Source organism: Emydura macquarii, unplaced genomic scaffold (assembly GCF_026122565.2).
Source record: "Emydura macquarii macquarii isolate MOO-44397 ecotype Brisbane River unplaced genomic scaffold, CSIRO-AGI_Emac_v2 contig_1363, whole genome shotgun sequence".
In the NCBI taxonomy this organism is placed as follows: Eukaryota; Metazoa; Chordata; order Testudines; family Chelidae; genus Emydura; species Emydura macquarii.
The window spans coordinates 20686750-20708693 of record NW_027131500.1 but is presented as its reverse complement, the minus strand read 5'-3'; the positions used below and the strand labels follow the sequence as shown (position 1 = coordinate 20708693).

At 40.8% G+C, this 21944-nt stretch overlaps 1 protein-coding gene across 3 annotated transcripts in view; it reads right to left on the bottom strand.

Moving 5' to 3' along the window:
• The window catches only part of FBXW7 (F-box and WD repeat domain containing 7), a 297846-nt gene that overhangs the window by 236415 nt on the left and 39487 nt on the right, over window positions 1–21944 (bottom strand). For 2 of the 3 annotated variants that reach the window (XM_067551889.1, XM_067551892.1), the window contains exon 2: window positions 5595–5635. The exons of the other annotated variant lie outside the window; for it this stretch is intronic. The gene's annotated coding sequence lies outside the window, so the exon portion shown is untranslated. The remainder of the gene's footprint in view (window positions 1–5594; window positions 5636–21944) is intronic. 3 annotated transcript variants of the gene reach the window in all.

Sequence of the window (21944 nt, the reverse complement as noted above, 5' to 3'; positions counted from 1 at the left end):
GCTGGGGGAAGAGGGGGACACGACGACTTGCCCCGCACCCTTGACACTACAAGCCCCAGCCGCCTCTCCCCTGGGCTCACCCTGCTCAGTGCACTGCTTGCCATGCTCCAGAGGCAGCACATGGTAGGAGGTTGGTGCCAGCCAGCTGCCAGCGCCTCTCCCTCCCCTGCCCCTTGCACTCCCAGAGGTGCTGGCAGGATCCAGGAGTGCATCTACGGGCAAAGCTTGGGCCGCCTTTGGGTTGTGCCCCTTTAAAACTCCTCCAGAGTGCAGCTTACTCCCATTCCAGCTCCAGGCCAGGCTTTGGCTGCAACCTTCAGTTTCTTGTAGCACAGCATCAGCAGGGAGCTTTCTTTCCTGGGCTCCAGAGAGGAGGAGGGGGAGTATGAGTGAGAGAGAGAGAGAGAGAGACAGCTTCCCCTTTCCAGTAAGGTGAGGTGGGAGGGGGTGAAACAGCGCCCTTGGCTTACAAGAACAGCGCAGACCCGGGACTCTGTCTGCTCTGCATGCTGACTTTGAAATACAGGCACAATATTTGCTTCCCCCCTCCCCATGCCTCTCACCTTTATTCCCACCACTCCTCAATCCCTAAAATGCAGCTCCCCCACCAGCAATCATTTGCAAGTCTATATATTTATATATTTTACAAATTTACTTCGATTACATTTCCCCAAAATTAAAAACCTAATTTTCTAGTATAAAGCAGGCCTTAGTGTAATCCATTGGGCTTTTTAGCCTTAGAAGTGCTTGTTAGACTACCTAAATGAAGAACCAAAAAGTCTTCAGCTAATAATGTAATATGATTTCGCCCTAAGGGCTAATGGGTTGCATGCACTCTATTGGGGTAACTCTCATGCATTCGAGACTCTAGTGCTATGATCTCAGCCCTGATTTGACCATCTATGCACAAAAAATTGCCAAAACATGCCATCTGTTTTATATTAAAAAAAAACAAAAACAAAAAAAACTACTTTTTCTGGGGAGCAGTACCTTGGGAACTCCTGGCTCAAATGGCCCCAAATATGGATCACTGATACCCACAAGAGAAACACAAAGTCAAGGCAATATGAGAAAAGGTAGAGATTTTAGAGCACTTAGAAAAGTCAAGCTCTACACAGAAAGCTGGTCTTACTCTTAACTAGAGCAAAATTGGCACGCTGCTACAACAGAGAGAAAGCTTTAGGATTCACTTGCCAAACTGCGTAAAAAAGTTTCTCTTCAGCCACAGAAAATGTGAACAGGAAACAAAGATGGTTTTACCCCGAGACCATTCTTAGGAAACTAGGAATGTGGTGGTTCAAGAGGAAGAACACCAATGGATTGGAGGAAAGCCACCTTGTGATAGCCTTATCTTTGTTACTACATAAGGCAAGTACTCAATATCCCTCCACTTTTGAATAGTTTAAGTCCCAAGATGTGATTTACATGGAAATTTTAAAAATATGTAAGTAAAGTTTTTCTGTACTCTAAAGATTAATTTTGTATGTTTTTATTTCTAGACCAACTGGGGCATGAATAGCAGATGAAAAAAGTCAAACCCCATAAGTGACATGGAGGTGGAGAATGAACACTGAGTATCTTTTAGGTAAAAGAGAACAAAGTCATTAGGCAATATTCGATTTTCAAGGTACCAAAGATTATTAAACAAGTGGGAATTTAGAAAAGGTATTGAATCGTTAACCATGTCCACATGTGGATCAAATTTGATCCACAAAGATTTCACTTTTGTAAACAATGTTTTCCAAACCTCTGACTTATAGAAGTGTTTACAAATTCAGTAAAAACTGCTTATTAACAAAAAGACACTTCTTTGTAGTATTACCAAACTAAATACCACACTATTGTACGAAGGCACAGAAACAGAAAATGAAGTTGACTAGAAAATGAAAGTGAGTAGAATATATTCATTTCTAAACTAGACAGATCACAAATGCATGATAGTGAAATGCAGAAATTCAGCTTTAATAATGTAATTTTAAGGTCTGACTTGTGACACCGAAAATCATAAATAAAAATAGCATTTCTTCCCTATTTGTTAGCATCTAACGTCACAATATTTGCCCAGCAACATTTGGGCCAATGGTCCCATCAAAGAAATAAATAAAAGGTGTTGTTCTAGAAGACTTTCAGACAGCCTCAGTCTCTTTCAGCAATTTCCCCAGTGTCACCTCTGGCATTTCTATTGCTTCAAAACTATATTTTAGCCTGCTCCTTTCTTCTTCTCTGCCAATAATTTGTGTTCCTATCCACCAATTTTCCCTCCCCAGCCTTAAGTCCTTACCTACCGACCTACCCTAAAAGGGACTTAAGGCACAATATTTACAAAGTGCTTTGGGACTGAATGGAAGATGTTATGTCAGTGTTATTTAATGTCATTCACCCCATGTTCAACCCATTGGCCAAAGCACTGGTTTGTATGGGGAAAAAGAGGGGTAGAGCAGGAATAAAAGCCTTTGTATATAACCAGTCTTCATAACACTATCTAAAAGGAAGAAGGCTGACAAATGCAGTTTTGTTTTGTTTTTTAATAATTCTAGCTCTACTATTGAAAGTACAGCACAATTTTAGAAGAAATGACTCCCTATGCTTTTCCAGGAGATGCATTTTTTTTTAAATGTCACCACCCTCTAATAGATAGTATTTTATTATATATCTCAAAATAATGCCAACTAAAGAGATTATCACAAGTCACACAGTCTCATATGTAAATATTTTGAATGTAGTAACAACTACACAAATGTTCATACTGGTCTTATATATATTGCTTAAGTGCTCTACCAACCCAGAATATGGATTGCTGCTGTTCCTTTTGTTGATTTAAAAAAAAAAAAAAAAAGGAAGCAAAAGAAATCCACTTCCACTTGCAACCCTAGAAGGATTCGCTGCTCTCAGCAATCCTGCACTTGTATCTGCCTTCAAACATAAGATTATTAAGTTCCTTAGTGAAAAAGCAGAATCATAATTCAGAAAAATAAGCAATACACAGTTGGGATCTCGCATTGGAAAAGACCTATTCAGAAATCCAATTTATAAGGGTAAGAGAAATATTTTATTTTCTGCCCAGCGGGTTCCACTAATATGGCATATGTAACACAGTATCTTCAAAACCAACAAGAGGAGAATGAAAAAGGTGAGAAATACACTGTGCTGCTTTGGATTATGGCACATAGGAATCTTTACCCTTAGACTATCAATGACAAGTGGAAATAGTTACTCAACATCACATAGCATTCTCAAAAGTTTCACAGAGTCCCAATTCATATTTGACTCATGAGGTAGCCATCCTCCTGGGGGAATAAAAATTAAATCCCAAGGAAAAAGGAAGGCCCTAAACAGAAGTTTATGTATGCCAAATAATCACAAAAACCATTCTGTATTCTCTTTATTATCCTGTGAAAAATATTATTGCTGATAAAGTATTTATAGTACACAACTCAAATACCAAATAACTGCAGAGTCAGAAAATTAAAATAAAATGAAATAACAGAGGCAAAAAGGCTTGATTTGGAGGCAGAAGTGGACATACCAAAAAAAGGATACCCAAAACAAGCTAGAAACTGGGCAAAACAAAGCAAGAGTGGCAGCTGAAGAGGCACAGATCCTACAAGAGCTCCTTCACAGGCCATGAGGAAGGAACTAATCAGAGGGAGGGCAACAGAGTTCTGGGTGTCACATGCGCTCTACTGAGGGGTAAGTGTGTGGTGCGCATGATCCAGTCCACAACTATTCAATATTTTCATCAATTATTTAGATAATGGCAAAAAAAGTACACTTACTAAGTTTACGGACGATACCAAGCTGGGAGGGGTTGCAAGTGCTTTGGAGGATAGGATTATAATTCAAAATGATCTGTACAAGCTGGAGAATTGGTCTGAGGTAAATAGCATGAAAGTCAATAAGGACAAATGCAAAGTACTCCACTTAGGAAGGAACAATCAGTTGCACACGTACAAAATGGGAAATGACTGCCTAGGAAGGAGTACTGTGGAAAGGGATCTGGGGGTCATGGTGGATCATAAGCTAAATATAAGTCAACAGTGTAATGTTGTTGCAAAAAAAGTGAACATGATTCTGGGATGTATTAGCAGGAGTGTTTTAAGTAAGACATGAGTACTAATTCTACTGCTCTACTCCACACTGATTAGGCCTCAACTGAAGCATTGTGTCCAGTTCTGGGCGCCACATTTCAGGAAAGATGTGGACAAATTGGAGAAAGTCCAGAGAAGAGCAACAAAAATGTTTAAAAGTCTAGAAAACATGACCTATGAGGAAAAACTGAAAGAACTGGTTTTGTTTAGCCTGGAGAAGAGAAGACCGAGAGGGGACATGATAACAGCTTTCAAGTACATAAAAGGTTGTTACAAGGAGGAGGGAGAAAAATTGTTTTTGTTAACTTCTGATGATAGGACAAGAAGCAACGGGCTTAAATTGCAGCAAGGAGGTTTAGGTTGGACATTAGGAAAAACTTCCTAACTGTCATGGTGATTAATCACTGGAATAAATTGCCTAAGGAGATTGTGGAATCTCCATCACTGGAGATTTTTAAGAGCAGCTTAGACAAACACCTGTCACAGATGGTCTAGATAATATTTAGTCCAGCCATGAGGGCAGGGGACTGGACTAGATGCCCTATCGAGGTCCCTTTCAGCCCTATGATTCTACTACCTTTAGAGACCAAAAATCTGAGCGTGAGTGGAGTTTCACCTGCCTTGCACTAAGCAACATACATTCAAGTGAAAATCCTGCACAGATACTAATTTTAGGAAAGATTTTAACAACAGACACAATGACTACAATTGCCCAGCCTTCCCACAGAAGATCTCCTCTTCCTATGTATTTTTCTCCCCAGTTTACAATAGGAGATTTTGAGTAGAGTTTAGTGAGATTCTGTCTGCCTAGGTGCTGTACAGGGCTCGTATATGATGTCATAGCACATATAATGCCATTTAGATTTTGGTCAGAAGGGTCACTACATTACTCCTTCCAAAACGGTAACAAAACTTCCACAACAACTGACAGAAAACCTCCAACTAAATTTGATTTATGGATTCCCATGAAAAATAATTAGTTATCTTCTGCACTTCTTACATAAAATCACTCAAAATAAAATAGAGAGTGACATGGTCAAGTTCTATGTTTAAGAACTAGGGATATGCAGCTGCGTGCAAACTAATCTATTTACTGGATCTAACTACTGCAGTATATCCTTCATGAGTACTAATATTCAACCAAGTATCTTACTAATCAAGTCCCATCACATTAGTTCTTGCCTCTGAGATGGAACTGCATGCTATATATAATAAGTCTTTGCAATTAATTGCTATGTCTGCATAAATCCTAGAGCACATACTGTGACCAGAGTAACTACTACTAAAACAAGTACTTGGTGTAATGAAATGACTGTCTGCTTACATAGCAAGTTCTTCATGTAAGCAGAGAAGCAGAACAAAAATCCTTTAAACGTAGGACTGTGGAAAACATCTTAAATGAACTACTTCATAAAACCATACTGTATCTGATAAAAAAAAAACCAGAGGCAATAGCATATTGTTTAAAAAACAAGGAGAGGGCAAAGGAAGTTAGCAGTTACTCACCAGACTTTTTTAACCTTCTCACAGTCGGTAGTCCAATATGCCTGTACAATGAAAAAGGGGGGAGGAGGGGGAATTTTTTTTTAAAACCCATGTAAACAGCAAATAATCCTACATTAACTAAACAATCCCTAATTAATTTACATTTAATATGAACAGGAACGGTCTTCCTTACTCTTAGAATAAGGCTCAAAATGAAGATAGTAAAATCATATATTAAGATACTTCTACCATTATATGAATAATTGACACTTCATACCAGAGGGGTAGAAGAATAATTTGCAACATTAGGGTTTGGGCAGATACTGTTTAGCACGGCTATATCATCTAGATAGGATATCAGTGCTTCCAGCAGCTGCAAGCCGACAACTCATTAGAAAAGCTTTTGTATATCAAAACGAGCAACATCAGTGATTATTATTTGTATTACTATAGCACCTAAGAACCCTAGTCATGGAGGAAGAATACATTGTGTTAGGCATTGTACAAAACTGTACACATGGAGGAGATGCACTCTAGCATCCCTGCTTACTCTGAAGAGTGAGATACCAGCTTCTATGGCTCCTGCCTGCAAAAAATGGTGGCATAATTTACAATTTTGTCCCTTTCAAGCTGCATCAAGACCCCAAATAACCTTCCGCCCATAATTTCTTCCCCAGGTTTATGGTCCCCCTCCAACTCTCCGGGAAAAACTCACTATGCCCTGTGTCACCCTGGAGCTTTGCGCTTGCCAGGGGACAGTAAGAGACAGGTATATTTAACAGTAATCATCAATGCTGTTATTGGACTCACAATAATGCTACTGTTTATTGTGTTTCTACAGATGTGCCCTTGGCAGTCAAACATCTAGCACCCACCGAGCAGCTGTGGTTGATAAAAAAGATCCTGGAGGAGCAAAGAGGAGATGTTCCAAGAACTCCTCCGCTCCTCTGAGGGAGACAAGAAAGAAAAAAGGGCATGGAGATACATGGATCTCCGGGACAGAAAGGAAAACCGGTAGCGAATGATGGCAGATCATGATCACATGATAAAAGACATGGATGAGCAAACAGAGCTCCGTCACAAGATGGTCTGGGGCCAAAATTGGGATGTGTGTGCAATCTATCATCCTGCCACAGTTATGGAATCCCATTGCTGTGAAGCCATCCATTATTTCACAAACATTGCCCAGAACCATAGTCCTTTCACAGCCAGATGCGATTGATGACCCTGCACACTTGCAAAAACACATCAACGGTGGACTTCCCAACTCCAAACTGATTAGCGACCGACCAGTAGCAGTCTGGAGTTGCCAGTTTCCATATGGCAATCGCATGCACTTCTCCACCAAGAGGGCAGCTCTCATTCTGATGTCCTTGCACTGCAGGGCAGAGGCAAGCTCTGCACAGAGTTCCATGAAGGTGGCTTTGTGCATTTAAAAGTTCTGTAGCCACTGCTAGTCATCCCAGACCTGCATAATGATGCGATCCCACCACTCAGTGCTTGTTTCATGTGCCCCAAAATGATGGTTCACCATGTGCCAATGATCAGTGAATGCAAACAGTAATGTGTTCGTTTGTCTGGCACACAACAGGACAGGCTCCTCAGATTTCAGTTCCGATTGAGTGGTCATGATATACCGTGCGAACAGCCACGATGTGTTCACAACGCTTACAGCAACAGTGGAAAACAGTGCAGGAGCCATCCTTTCAGATACAGATGGTGCGCACTCAGGAAACGGGGGTCATTGAAAAATGCCACAAAAAGCATTCAGAAACTCAAGAAATGATGGGACAGAAATCAATGCATCATGGGATATAGAGCCCACGCCCATGATGCACTATGGTCCAAATGCCTTTCCACAACTGGTGGCACAAAGTGGCAAGCTTCACAGTGGGATAGCTGCCCACAGTGCACTGCTCTAATGTCGATGCTACATTACTGAGGCCTGGTCTACACTGGTGGCTTAATTCGAATTGAAGTCCCTTAATTCAAATGAATTACTCTCGCATCTACACTTGCGCATTGTTAATTCGAATTAAGGAGCCTTTAAAATCGAATTAATAAAACCACCTCTGCAAGTGGATTAGCGCCTGAAGCACATCAGTTAATTCGCATTAGCGTGAGTGTGGACGCAATGGGACTTAATTCGAATTAAGTGGCCTCCAGACTGTATCCCATGATGCCACATTTCGGTACCCTCCCCCAAAGCAGCCCCGGGAAGATTTAAATCTTCATTTCCTGAGGTGAATGGGTTTAAAATCCAAGCTGCGATCACCCTCCTCCTCCCCCCCCCCCCATACACAACAAGCCCTTTGCAGTTTGTCTCTTTAAGGGTTTGAAAGATTTCACCACCCACCGACCCCCCGCCCCCGCGTGGTGAATGCATTTTAACTGCCCAGCAAGCCCTTTGCAGTTTGTCCCTTTGAAAGTTTAGCCCTTTAAAGTTTGTCCCTTTGAAAGATTTCACCACCCATCCTCCTGCCGGTGTGGTGAATGCGTTTTAAATGCCAGCAGTGAGAGGAAATTCTTTGCTACATTGTTTCAGTGGCCAATCATGGAAGTTGATACTTTCTTAAGAGTTTATTCACAGTGCTACATGTGGATACATTGCATCATGCTTTCCATCCGTGAAATTGAAACATTTGTATCACTGTATTAATATACTAACTGACTCCGTTGTTATTTATTATATTCTACAGACACCTGTAGAATCAAAATCAAAGGCAAGCAATATACAGGAGGTGTTAGGGGGAGCATAAAAGGCAAACAGCATACAGTTCTAAAGTAATTCAGGATAAGCTGCAATGTATTTGTCACGGTCAAAATGAGAGCATAGTTCAGCTGGCTCCATGTGCCTGCAGCAATGGCTATTGGGGGAGTAAAAAAAACAGCATGAAAATCCTTTTCCTGTTTGTTTGGGGGTGGGGGAAGAGGGTGGGGGAAGCAGCGCTGCATCCAGGGATGATGACACTTGTCACAACAGCCTCTATGGTTAGTTGCACTGTGGGATAGCTTCCCACATTGCACTGCTTTCTAATTTGAATTAAGGCTGGCCAGCGTGGACGCAAGAAACCAGCACAAACACTGTAGTGTGGACAGTCTGCAGTGCTGCCTATAAATCGCTTTCTGTAATTCGAATTAAGCTCATTCAAATTAGTGCTGCAGTGTAGACATAGCCTGAGTGTGAATGCACTTCAGTAACTGTGAGTGCTGTGTATGGGCGCATGTGCTGTAATTATAGCACTTTTTGATTACTGCTGTAACTTGCATTGACAAAACTTTCTAGTGTAGACAAGGCCTTAGAGACACTATGTAGAAAGAATCAGCAAGACTTAGAGACAGTCTGGATGTGAGGACCTAGAGACGTACGAGTTGAAGATGACAGCCAGATTAAGGGCATGAGTGACAGGCAAGATGGTGGTGTTATCCACAGTGACTGAAAAAGGTGGTAGCAGAGATTTTGGGGAATGGGGGGAGAAGGGGAGACAGAAAATTAAGAGCTCTCTTTTAACCATGTTGAATTTGAGCTGATGGCTAGAAATCTGAGGAGATGACTTCAGTTTGGACAGAAAGACACCTGGAGACAAGAGTTCTGTAAATCATGAGCATAGAGACAGTAGCTGAATTTGTGTTTGTGGAAAAAATTACTCACAGATGAATGCTAGCATTTCTCCACAGTATTCTTGGTGGCATTCAACCTTCAATACTGACAACTTGGTTAACTCCCAAGTCTAATAAGTTTCAGGACAGAGAGAGGCATGAAAAGAGAAATAAAAAAATCATTAACAAATCAACTATTTGAGTACAAACCTGAACAAAAAATTCAAAAAATTAACTCTGACAAATTAATCAAACCAAATGAGAAATAGGCATCTGTTTAAATAAGCATAGTAGGTTGCACAGTGCAGCTGAACAATTTCAGCCTTGGTTTCACAGAAATTCATGAACCAAGTGAAATTTCACAGCAACCTTATAAATGGTGGTAGCATCAATACCTGTAAGCGAAGATTGTTCAACATTTCCCATTAAAAGACCCTGTTTTCATTTGCTTATACCTTGGCCAAACTTCAACCATTTGGGATGAAATTTTTCCATGATGGACATTTATCTTAAGCTGAACTTTTAAGTTTTAGCATAAAAAAACACATCTGCTGGGTTGAGAGAGCAAAAACAAAAACAAAAAACAAAAATCAAAGAAAGCCACAGGTACAATGATAAAAATATACAACAGTTGAGAAACTCCATGCTCTGGAGCAGGGCTTGAAGTTTGGCAAAGGGGTCACTGTATAAAAATTCACCCAAATTCAGCAGATTTATAAGCCTCTGGGGGAAAAAAAATCACCATTTGTACATGTGCTATAGAGATTTCTTATTTGGTGGCTAAATTCTCAGAGAATTTAATTCAATCTGAGCATGTCCAACTCAGATACAGCTTCTACATGACAAACTCACTGTATGCTCCAGCCTACAGCTTCAGGGGCTTAGCATGACTTTCCCTGCAATCACTTCTCCTGCTAGACACTGTTGTGGCACTGAGTAGCAGAACACAGAGCAAAGAGACTGACATAAAGCTGCAGAACTGCCTTGAAAAGCCATGTGCATTGGGGAATATGGACGAAATCTCGCACGAAGTCAATCTTATCAATCTACGCTATAAAGGAGATCCCACACATCTCAGTTCCTTCTCCCAAACCACAGAGTCCTGATGTTATAGAGAATTCAGAGATAGACAGGAAGGTGGGCTGAAACATGAATACCCAAAAATCTCTCTTGAATAACAGTTACCAATAAATAACCTTTTTCTGCTTTGAGAGCATCTGTGCATTTCCACTTGCAGGAGTTTAGCAAGCAGCACTCTAGAACGCCTTGTCCACAAAGAAGCAGGTGAGGTAAATATGGACAGTAGCATTGCTCTCCCATACTGGGCATGAGAGCACAATCCTAAACCCAAGGAGTAATGTCTGGTGAAAATGTGCACCAAATGCCAAGTTGCGGCTTTGCATATCTCCATGAGGTGAACCTGCCTAAGACATGCTACTGATCTTATGGTGGTGCTCATGGGTCCTACTATGGTGGCTGTGAGCTGGGTCTTCAATCCAAGAGGTGCTGGGTTCCTTGCTAAAATGTAACAATGTTATATACATCTCCTAATCCAGTGAGAAATTGTCTGATAATGCAGTTTGCAGTGGTTCTCAAACTGCGATCTGGGATCCCCTAGGGGGTCTGCAGACTGTGTCTAAGGGGTCTGAAAAAGGTTGTCATTACCACAGAACAGTGGTTCTCAACTTGAAGTCCAACTTGGGAGTCTGCAGATCATGTTTAATATTTCCAAAGGGGTCTGCACCTCCATTCAAAAGTTTTTAGGAGTCCGCAAATGAAAAAAGGTTCAGAACCAGTGTGGTAATGGGTTCTCCCTGCCATGTCTCCCCAAATGCTACAAATAACCGGTTGGATTTTCTAATGAGTTTGGTCTTTTCCAGAAAGAAAACAGAGTGCACCCTTAACATCTAGGGCAATGGTTCTCAACCTCTGGCCCATGGGCTGCTTTTGGCCCATCCAGCACACAGCTGCAGCCCATGTGACATCCTCAGGGCCATACAGGTAGTAGATACATTGTGTGGATGCAACCCACATAATACAGCGAGAGCTGCATATGCAGCCCACAATGATAAACAGGTTGACAACCACTGATCTAGGGTATAAAGGTATTTCCCTGGGTGTGAATGGGATCTAGAAAAGACCACAGAGAAAGAAATACACTGAGACAGGTGGCAATCTAAGGCACTGAGATGGGGCCTCATGGTGATGTTGTCCTTGTGGAGTGATCATGAGAGGCTAAACTCATTCACCCTCAGATTTACAGATTAGTAGTAGGAACATGGCATAAAAATATCAGTATACATGGACTGGACTATCCAGAGGAGATCAAGATTCTCATGCTGGCATGGTAATTATATTTTTTTGCCCTCTTATTCACTTGGGAAATAGGTAACTTTAAGGCTGTTTCCATTTTATATACTAGACTAGATAAGGATAAAATCCTAGACAATAAAATTCAGTGTCCTCAAATGATGCAAATATTCTATGGCTGCACTGCAGATGCTACTGAGCAGGAGTACTCTTTCTTCATGCAAGTTGTCAAAGCTTAACTACAACATAGAACTGTTCTGAGAACAGCAGCTCACTTTGGAGAATTTAGAGTTTTCAAAATGTGTTTTCATTTCAATTTAGAACTAAACAAAATTTTGAAGTTCTTGGATTCAAATCTGAAAAAACTGTTGGTAACAGTGAAATGTTGTGTGTCAGATGTCAAAACAAAACATTTTGACCTTAGCAAGACCTAGTGGCCATTTTATGTGCAATTTTCAGGGCATCATTTCCTCAAAGCAAGGAAGGGATAGAGAAAGGTATGAGAAGAGTAGGACTGACTTACTTAAAAGTTGGATGATAGATGATGAGAAGAGGGCAGGTAGGAGTAAGGGGCAGTTGAGGGAAAGGGGGAAACCCTTCATCTCTCCAGGCAATGTTGTCACTCCAATATTTGAGAGTGCTTTGCAGTGGTGGCAGAGCAGCCAAATGTGGCTTCCTGCTACCACTGTGAAGGTGACTCTCAGTCTCAGCACATTCATGAAGGAAGGGAAGGGTGTGAGCAAGAGTGCGACCAATGCCTTCTAGTCCTACCTGAGGATGCAGCACCCAGAAGTGCTAGGGGTGCCCCAAATGCTCCCTCCTGAAGGCGCCAGCCCCGCCACCACCCACTCCATCACTAGACTGGTTCCCCAGCCCACTCTCTTGCAATTGCCAAACCTTGCCAGGTCTTATCCAGAAGTAGAACGGGGCATTGCTGCTCCTGTAAGCTGCAAGGGAGCAGTCAACACAACTGTTCTCCACAGTAAGGAAAGAGAGGGAGGAGCTGCAGGCTCACATCGCGATGTTGTGGCCCAGGAGCATTTCCATGCCCACTTTCAGGAACAGGAGGAGCAGATCCTGAAGTAATGGGCTGAGGATACAACCTCAGCTATAGCTAGCTGTAGCCTTGGGGACCAACCCTCATCCATAGTCTTATCCATAGATGCGGAAAGTTAAAGGGGTCTCACCTACTTTTCCCCTTTTAAAAGTTGGGTTTTTATATATAAACAAGAATCCAACTGCCAAAAATGTGAATGTATTCATTGTTAGTTAATATGATCACATTAATTCTATTTCTCTGTTACCTGAAAGTAGGGGCCTATAATACTGCTGCCCTTGCTAGTACCCGATGCTGGCTCCCAGCCATACCAGTACACACTAACGTGTTCTATTACCAGCACCACCACAACTGAGCTTTGCATTTGCTCCTCCTGCTTTGGGAGGTCCCTGATCACTCCTTCACTAAGCTTATTAAAGATAATCAAAACAAACCTTTCTAGAATCAGTTACTCATTTTCAACAAACTTCCATTTTATTTAGGAAACTGTTTCAAAAAACAAATAGGAAATTTTATCAATAACTTCTACTATTAATCTGTGGGATAAGTTAAGGCACAGGTAATTCAAAACCTTCCCTGAATTCCCCCTTAGGGTTCACCTATACAGTGAGTTCTACACTAAACCAAAAGTGCCATACCAGATGTGACAAATTCTGGAAAAACCTGAATTGTTCTATGAGAAGTACACACAGAAAAGTAAGCAATCTTAAGTATCATGCTAACAGTAAAAGCAGTAGATTGTTTCATGTTATCTGGAAGAAAAAGGTTAAAGAGGGGTAAAAAGGTGTGTTTCTTCACACAACTCCTCCCAACTCCCCTACTCCCTCCCCCAAGGGGTCCTAATGCATGCAAAATACTGCAGTCATCTTCCTCTTCTTGTCCAGCCATGGCCTCAGGGTCTTCCACTAGACTGTGTTCTGTGTTACACGTAGAACGAGTTCCTGAGAAAGCCAGTATCTATTTATTCAGATGAATGAAAGCCTCTCCACATTCCCCGTTGAGACAAATGTGTACCTGCTGGAGACTGTGGCAGATACTGTGCTAAAGAGACACTTGGAGTACACACTTGATGGTGGGCAGGAGAGGTAGGTGACAGCCAGCTGATGCAATGAAGAGGGTTGGACTCAGTGGGCACCAGCATCCTCTCTTGTAAGTGTCCCTCTAACATCTTGTCCACAGCAGCAGCACTTCATCAAGCTGTGAAGAGGCAACAGAGATAAATCCAAAGTCCTCCTGGCTGTGCCAAAGGATCTTTTGCTCTCCCCCTCAGCATACATGGTGGTACTTCCCCCTCCTGCTATAACGTCTGTGGTAGTGGCATCTCCTCACAATGATGACATCATGAACATCCACTTGTGTATCAGTCTGTTTTTCCAAAGGAGTATGCTTACCTTTCTGTTCCGTGCTGGAAGGAAGGAAGCCATAGTACCTTTGAAGCAGGTGTATAGACAGATTGCTATTTAAGTAGTGCTCCTTCTCCCTGCTGTCTCTGAAATGGCAAATTCTCAAAAGAGCAGACAGAATGACTCCCATTAGGGCTCCCTCATTGCCATCACTCTGTTCTCTGAAAAGGGTCTCTATTTGCACCAGTCCTCTCTCTGGCAGACACAGCAAGGGAATTACCTGGCTGAGTCTCACATTATCCTCTCTGACTAGCTTTGAGGTCTCAAAGTGCTGCATGACGTAGAGCTTCTTCATGAGTAGCCACTCGGTAGATACAATTTCAAGGCTGGTGTCTGTGCTTGCCTAAGTCCACAAACATAGAATGCTGACAATGCATCTCTCTCCGCCCACAGACATTCCATCACGTAAAAGGTGGAGTGCACCTGTATACCATCTCAAAATTACTTTAATGATCTAAAGTTATTTGTACCAGGCAAAAATGTTTACTATGAGGAAACTTAAATAACTGAAAGCAACAATAAAGTCTCATGTCAGTGCATCAGAGGCCAATTTCAGATAGAGCTATGACAAAAGTTAAGTGAAAACAATTTCTACAAGTGAGGTAAACACATACCTAAAAGTATGACTGAAACCATTAAATCAGTTAATTATAAAATAACGTTACTTCACTTACTTATAGTAAAAAGGGCATCATTCTCATAAATTACTGGTATACTTTTAAATTTCTTTCCTCCAGTTTTTCAGCAATTTATTTTTCAGACTGCAAAGTCTGATTATCTGACCATAGCTGTAGATTTACATTATGAATTTCATGAATGTCATTCACTACTTGTTTTATTTTTAACTTCACACCATCTTGAGCAATGAACTGAGAACAGAGGCTATTTCTCAGTGACTTACAACTACTGATTAATCTCACAACTGTTTCCCTGTCCAAGTGTCATTAAAAATGTTTTGCTTTTACCTCCTTTGTTTTTATCCAACAACACAATTTAATACCTACCTTGTCATTTTTCCATATATTTAAAACTAATAATACTTGGCTTTGGTCTTTAAAATTCATAAAGAATCCACTGTTTTTACTTCTGAGACCATGGTTTGAGTTCAGCTTGTTCTTAGGCAGAATAAGTTTTGTGGTCTTGTTTCATTCCCTTATGAAAGCAGCCCACATTTCAAAACTACCAGCTCCAATTAAGCACAAGCTGTCTGTCTCAACAGAGGAAAAAGACTGACTGAGCAAGCATGGAGAATTAATTACTTCTTAGCTTTACGGAAGTGGTCATTAAAATGTTTTGTCTTCCTATATTTTCTGTGTCTTAAACCCCCTTGATACAGATTTTTACATACTATGAAATTGAAGTTCTGAGGATATATTACAGCAATGGGTATATTAGAAATGGATAACAAGTACAGAAAAGTGTTGCAATGCCAAGGTGCCCCTCACTGTTCAAAAACCATACTGTAGCACTTTAAAGACTAAGAAATTTAATTTAATTTCTGCAGGCATAAGTTTCGGGTTGCAGCCCACGAAAGCTTATGCCTGCAGAAATTAAATTAAATGTGTTAGTCTTTAAAGTGCTACAGGACTCTTGTTGTTTTTACTATATACAGACTAACACAGCTACCCCTCTAGAAAAAAAACATACTGTTAGCTTAACTACTCACCAGTTATCTTGTAAGCAAGCCTCCCACATTACCTTTTTATAGAAAAAAAACTTTAAATTAAAGTATTGCAAATTCCAAAAATATAATTACTATAAAAATTTCTTCCTTTTTGGGCACATACAACCCTTGGTCAGGCATGTTGATAGCTTTTCTTAAACTCTCAGGAAACATTACATGCAGGTAATAAGATACCAGAATTTCAGTATAAATATAGCTGACAGACTTTATGGAGCACAGATGCCACAACCATCATTTTGGTAAATATTCAAGAAGCTGTTGTAATGCTCTGTACTAAATATTGTGGAAGAAAAAAGGAGACTTGTACTAGATAAGCATCTTTCAAAAACAAACTAAACCCATTTTCCACTGTCCAAAAGTTCACAGTAGGTTGAGATTATAAAATCCTAAACTTAGATTACTGCCATTCAGAGTTGAAGAGGAAAGAATGACTAAAGCACCTTGGAAGCCAAGAGGTCCCTGATCAGTCATCTTCCACTTTATCTCTGTACTGCTCCCCACTCTCTAGTGCAGTAGCTCTCAGCCTTTCCAGACAACTGTACCCCTTTCAGACATCTGATTTGTCTTGTGTATCCCAAATTTCACCTCACTTAAAAACAACTTGCTTACAAAATCAGAAATAAAATACAAAGGAGTGTTACAGTACACTATTAGTGAAAATTTGCTTACTTTCTCATTTTTACCATGTAATTATCAAATAAATCAATTGGAATATAAATATTGTACTTACATTTCAGTGTACAAATACATAGAGCAGAAAGCCTACAAGGAGAGGAAGATGGGAGGAATCAGCAAGGAAAGCTACCTCTTGGAAGTCAGAACATGTAGAGAGGAAGTGAGAAAGCCAAGTAGAGTTGGACCTTACAAAGGGAATTAAAACCAGTAGTAAAAGATTCTATAGCCATATAAATAGAAAGAAAACAAAGAAAGAAAAAGTGGGATCGCTAAGCACTGAAGATGGCGTGGAGGTTAAAGATAATTTAGGCATGGCCGAATATTTAAACAAATACGTTGCCTCCATTTTTAATGAGGCCAGTGATGAGCTGGGGATAGTGGTAGAGTGGCTAACGGGAAGAGGATATGGAGGTAGAAATTACCACATCTGTGGTAGAAGCCAAGCTTGAACAGCTTAATGGGACTAAAGCAGGAGGCCGGATAATCTTCATCCAAGAATATTAAAGGAACTAGCACATGAAATTGCAAGTCCATTAGCAAGGATTTATAATGAAACTGTAAACTCAGGGTCTGTACCATATGACTGGAGAATTGCTAACATAATTCCTATTTTTAAGAAAGGGAAAAAAAAGTGATATGGGTAATTACAGGCCTGTTGGTTGGACCTCAGTAGTATGCAAGGTCTTGGAAAAAATTTTTGAAAGAGAAAGTAGTTAAGGACATCGAGGTTAACGGTAATTGTGATAAAATACAACATTGCTTTACAAAAGGTAGATCATGCCAGACCAACCTGATCTACTTTTTCTGAGAAGATAACAGATTTTTTAGACAAAGGGAATGCAGTGGATCTAATGTATGTAGATTTCAGTAAGGCATTTGATATGGTTCCACATGGGGAATTATTAGTTAAATGGGAAAAGACGAGGATTAATATGAAAATTGAAAGGTGGATAAGGAACTGGTTAAAGGGGAAACTACAACGGGTCATACTGAAAGGTGAACTGTCAGGGAGGTTACTAGTGGAGTTCCTCAAGGATTGGTCTTTGGATCAATCTTATTTAAAACCTTTTTATTACTGACATTGGCACTAAAAGTAGTAATGTGCTAATAAAATGTACAGATGACACAAAGTTGGGAGGTATTGCCAATACCGAGAAGGATCGGGATATCATACAGGAAGATCTGGATGACCTTGTAAACTGGAGTAATAGAAATAGGATGAAATTTTTATAGTGGAAAGTGCAAGGTCATGCATTTAGGGACTACTAACAAGAATTTTTGCTATAAGCTCAGAACGCATCAGTTGGAAGTGAAAGAGAAGGACCTGGGCGTATTGGTTGATCACAGGATGACTGAACTGTCAATGTGATGTGGTCGTGAAAAAAGCTAGTGTGATTCTTGGATGCATCAGACGAGGTATTTCCAGTAGAGATAAGGAGGTGTTAGTACCGTTATACAGGGCGCTGGTGAGACCCCATCTGCAATACTGTGTACAGTTCTAGTTCTCCACGTTTAAGAAAAGATGAATTCAAACTGGAACAGGTGCAGAGAAGGGCTACTAGGATGATCCACGGAATGGAAAAACTGCCTTATAAGAAGATACTCAAATAGATTGGCTTATTTAGCCTAACCAAAAGAAAGTTGAGGGGAGATATGATTGCTCTCTATAAATACATCAGAGAGATAAATACCTGGGAGGGAGAGGAATTATTTAAGTTCAGCGCCAATGTGGACACAAGAACAAACGGATATAAACTGGCCATTCGGATGTTTAGACTTGAAATTAGACTAACCATCAGAGAAGTGAAGTTCTGGAATAGCCTTCCAAGAGGGACAGTGGGGGCAAAAAACCTAGCTGGCTTCAAAACTGAGCTTGATAAATTTATGGAGGGGATAGTATGATAGGACAGCCTAGTTTGGCAATTGATTTTGACTACTGGTGGTAGATATGCCAGTGGCCTGTGATGGGATGTTAGATGGGTTGGGTTCTAAGTTATTACAGAGAATTCTTTCTTGGGTGTCTGGCTGGTGAGTCTTGCCCACATGCTCGGGGTTAAGTTGAGCACCATATTTGAGGTCAGAAAGGAATTTTTCCCCAGGGCAGATTGGCAAAGGCTCTGGGGGGGTTTCGGCTTCCTCTATAGCATGGCTCACCTGCTGGCGGATCTCTGTACCTTAATGTCTTTAAACCATGATTTGAGGATTTGAATAACTCAGTCATAGGTTAGAGATTTATTACAGGAGAGGGTGGGTGTGGTTCTGTGGCCTGCATCATGCCGGAGGTCAGACTAGATGATCATATTGGTCCCTTCTGATCTTAGAGTCTATGAGAGTCTATAAACAAGTAATAGTATGAAATTTTACTTCGTACTGACGTCTCTAGTGCCTTTTATATAGTCTGTTGTAAAACACGGCAACTATCTATGTGAGTTGATGTACCCCCTAGTAAAACCAATGCATATCCCCAGGGGTATGCATACCCCTGGTTGAGGACCACTGCTCTAGTGCAGTGGTGCCCAAACTTTTCCTATTGTGTCACCCCTTACCAGTAATGGAATCTGTCCATGCCCCCCTCACCCCTCATTACTGCACAGTTGGCTCAGAACAGGAGCTTGGGCTGAACTCAGGACTAGGTAGCAGCTGGGTGCAGGGCGGGGCTAGGCTGGATCATGCTCCCTCCCTACCTCCTGAGGAGCTGACCCTGACCTCACTGTGCCCCCCCGAACATTCCTCCACATCCCCTGAGTGAGTGCCCTACAGTTTGGGGAACACTGTGCTAGTAAGTGGGATGTAATTGAACAAGAGAGTATGAAAAACCAGGATTGTGTAACATTTAAAATTACAACATGAAGCTTACCATCTTTAACCAGATACCACAGTTATTATCATGAACAGCTTTTTATAAAAAGCTGCAAGTCAGAAAAGGTTATGAAAGCAGAGAAATTGGTTTACAAAGTGTCTTTACAGTGGGCTACCACACCATGAGTGACACAGCTTCTGCACAACACGGCCACCTCTAGTACTAGACACAGAAGTACCAGTTCATTTGTGGCAACAAGCAGTTTTTATATTTTTAGTGAGTTGAGGAAAATGGATGCAAATTTCCCTTACTGTCTATGATGCAAAGAACTTGACTTCTATTCACTGACTGAGCAATATTCATTTTAAAGCTTCTGTGCAGCATTCTGGTAACTGAAACATGTTAAAAATAGAGCCTAGTCTTCTGGACACAAAATATAACTACATATTTTTGAGCCAGGTAGATTGTGAGAGAAGAATGGTGAGACAAAGTATTCTGAACACCCGGTCTCAATAATACACAAGGAAAAGAATTAGACATCTGAGGTAATTAGGAGAAAAGATCAACTGTTTTATACTTCCTCTCAAGATGACCGAGGACTGAGTTGTCAGCTGTGAGCCAAGTCCTTGTGTTCTTTAAAGGAACCAAACATTCTCAGAGCCACATATAGGTTATTGGGGTTTTGTTCTGTATTTTGGGGAGGGGAGGATATTACTCGTAGATTTAGCGGAATATTGAATTAAAGTACATTTTTACTTCAAAAAATGAGACAGAGTTCGGTGTTTGTCTCTCAATGACTACTGCTTAGTATTTGCTCAGTTTACAACTAACTACCATTTCTAGAAGAAGCTCCGAAAATCTAAAAGTCATAATGGACTTTTTCCTACTTGCACATCACTACCCATAATAAAAACCCTGAAAGCCAATTACCCCCTCCATTACACCTATATATACAGCCCTACTGCCTTCATAGCAACCTTCAAGGACGCCTTTCTCTGCAACTCCACTGCATTCCATAGTATTGCACAGGTTTAACTGTAATTAATAAATTCTGCTAATAAATAGTAAATAATTCTGCTAATGATGGACAAGAACAAACAGAACCAACTCACTCTTTTGTAGGTACTGCAGTAGCAACATGAGCAAGGGTTTATGTCACAAAAGTAAAAAAATAGAACTCAAGTCACACAAAGGGTACTTTAACCTAACATTTTTATGATGGAGCTGCACTTTAATCTATGGACTTTGAGAAGATGGATGTGCGTAGCAGTGTTTTGAGTATTTTGATTGCCATCAACCTGGATCCAAGACAAAAAATGACCAGGATATGGGGTGGGAAAAAAGGGTATATTCAGTTTATCCTCAGTTTTTTGGAAATGGAGGAAGTCAAAGTCCTACAGGAATTAAAAATTACAGCAATTGAAATGGCTAAAAGACAATGGTATAAGAAAGACTTACTAAGAAAGCATTGTGTGTTAGGTTAGTGAAAACCTAAGAGATTACATAGATGGTTTGGATAGCCTGCCCTGGTGGGCCCTCATTTAGTCAGTCACCTGCAGCACCCAGGTGTGCTTTAGGTTGTGCAAGAAAGAGTCAAGCAACACTGCATGAGCCTATGACAACTCCAAAAGGTAGATGTTTCACACCCGCTGATCCACCTTCCCTCTCCCTCCTCCTCCCTTCCGCCCCCCACAACCCCCCTCCCCCCCACGCACTCTTGTAAGGGGAAGGGAAGATGAGATTCTGTGGCATGAGTTTGGGCCTTTTGATCAGCATTATGGACAAAAACAAAAATAGGTAATTTGTTAGACAAATGAAAGCCTTTAATTAGTTCCTCTGGTCCCTTCAAGAGCTTGTTCTCTGACTGTGGCTCAAGTTACTATTATTTACGACTGGACTGGAGGATTTTCTCACTGGAATGACCAATTGTTTAGAATTTCATGACTACTACTATGATAATCATGCAGTAATCCCAAGTGGTTCCAACTCAACGCAAACAGCATATCACACCCCGGCTTTTGTTTTTGGTTTGGAAGTAGGATAACCAATACGTGTCATGGACAGACCACTCCCTTGTGCTCTTTGAGGTTGGGACACAAGTCCTATTTCATTGTCTCCCCTCAGACTAATGGAACTAGTTGGTTTCTGAGGCTCTGAAGAAGGTTACCACATAGGCCACAGTCCATTATTAATGAGCTGGTTTGCCTTTTTTTTTTTTTTTTTTTTTAAATGCCATGATTATCAGTGCAGTGGTTTCCAAGCATCTTCTTCCCTGGCTTCTTCCACTGAAGTCATCTTGGTGTATGGCTAGGCTTCAAGATGGAGCATGATGGAAGATTGTTAGATGTGTAAGTTCCAGACTGACAACAGACTCTCTCAATTCTTAGGCTAAGATTTGCACTGGAAGTAAAGAAGATATTCTTTGTTTCCACCAGAGGAATGCCAGTATAGGAAAACTCTTTCTTGATGGACCTGTTTGGGTGGACAACTTAATGAATCTTCACCATCTTCATTCAATAGTAGAATTAAGTACTTCTCACAGCAAGTTATTTTTTCAGTACTCAACACGTAACACCACTCCAATTCTGGTTTTGGCTTCTTAGTTAGAAACCATTAGGGGCCAAACAGACACCCTGACTTTTAGATGCTATTGTTCAACAAGTTTCTGGAGGTTCAAACTATCATCTGAGTTAGACCAATACTACTCAGGTTGGTAAAATATAATGGAGACATCTAATCTATGAATGATGGGAACTATCTATGTCTCTTTTTTAAAAAGGCAAGGTGCCATTTGGTTAAACAAACAGTTTTTTTTAACAAATACTGATCACTTGATATTAGC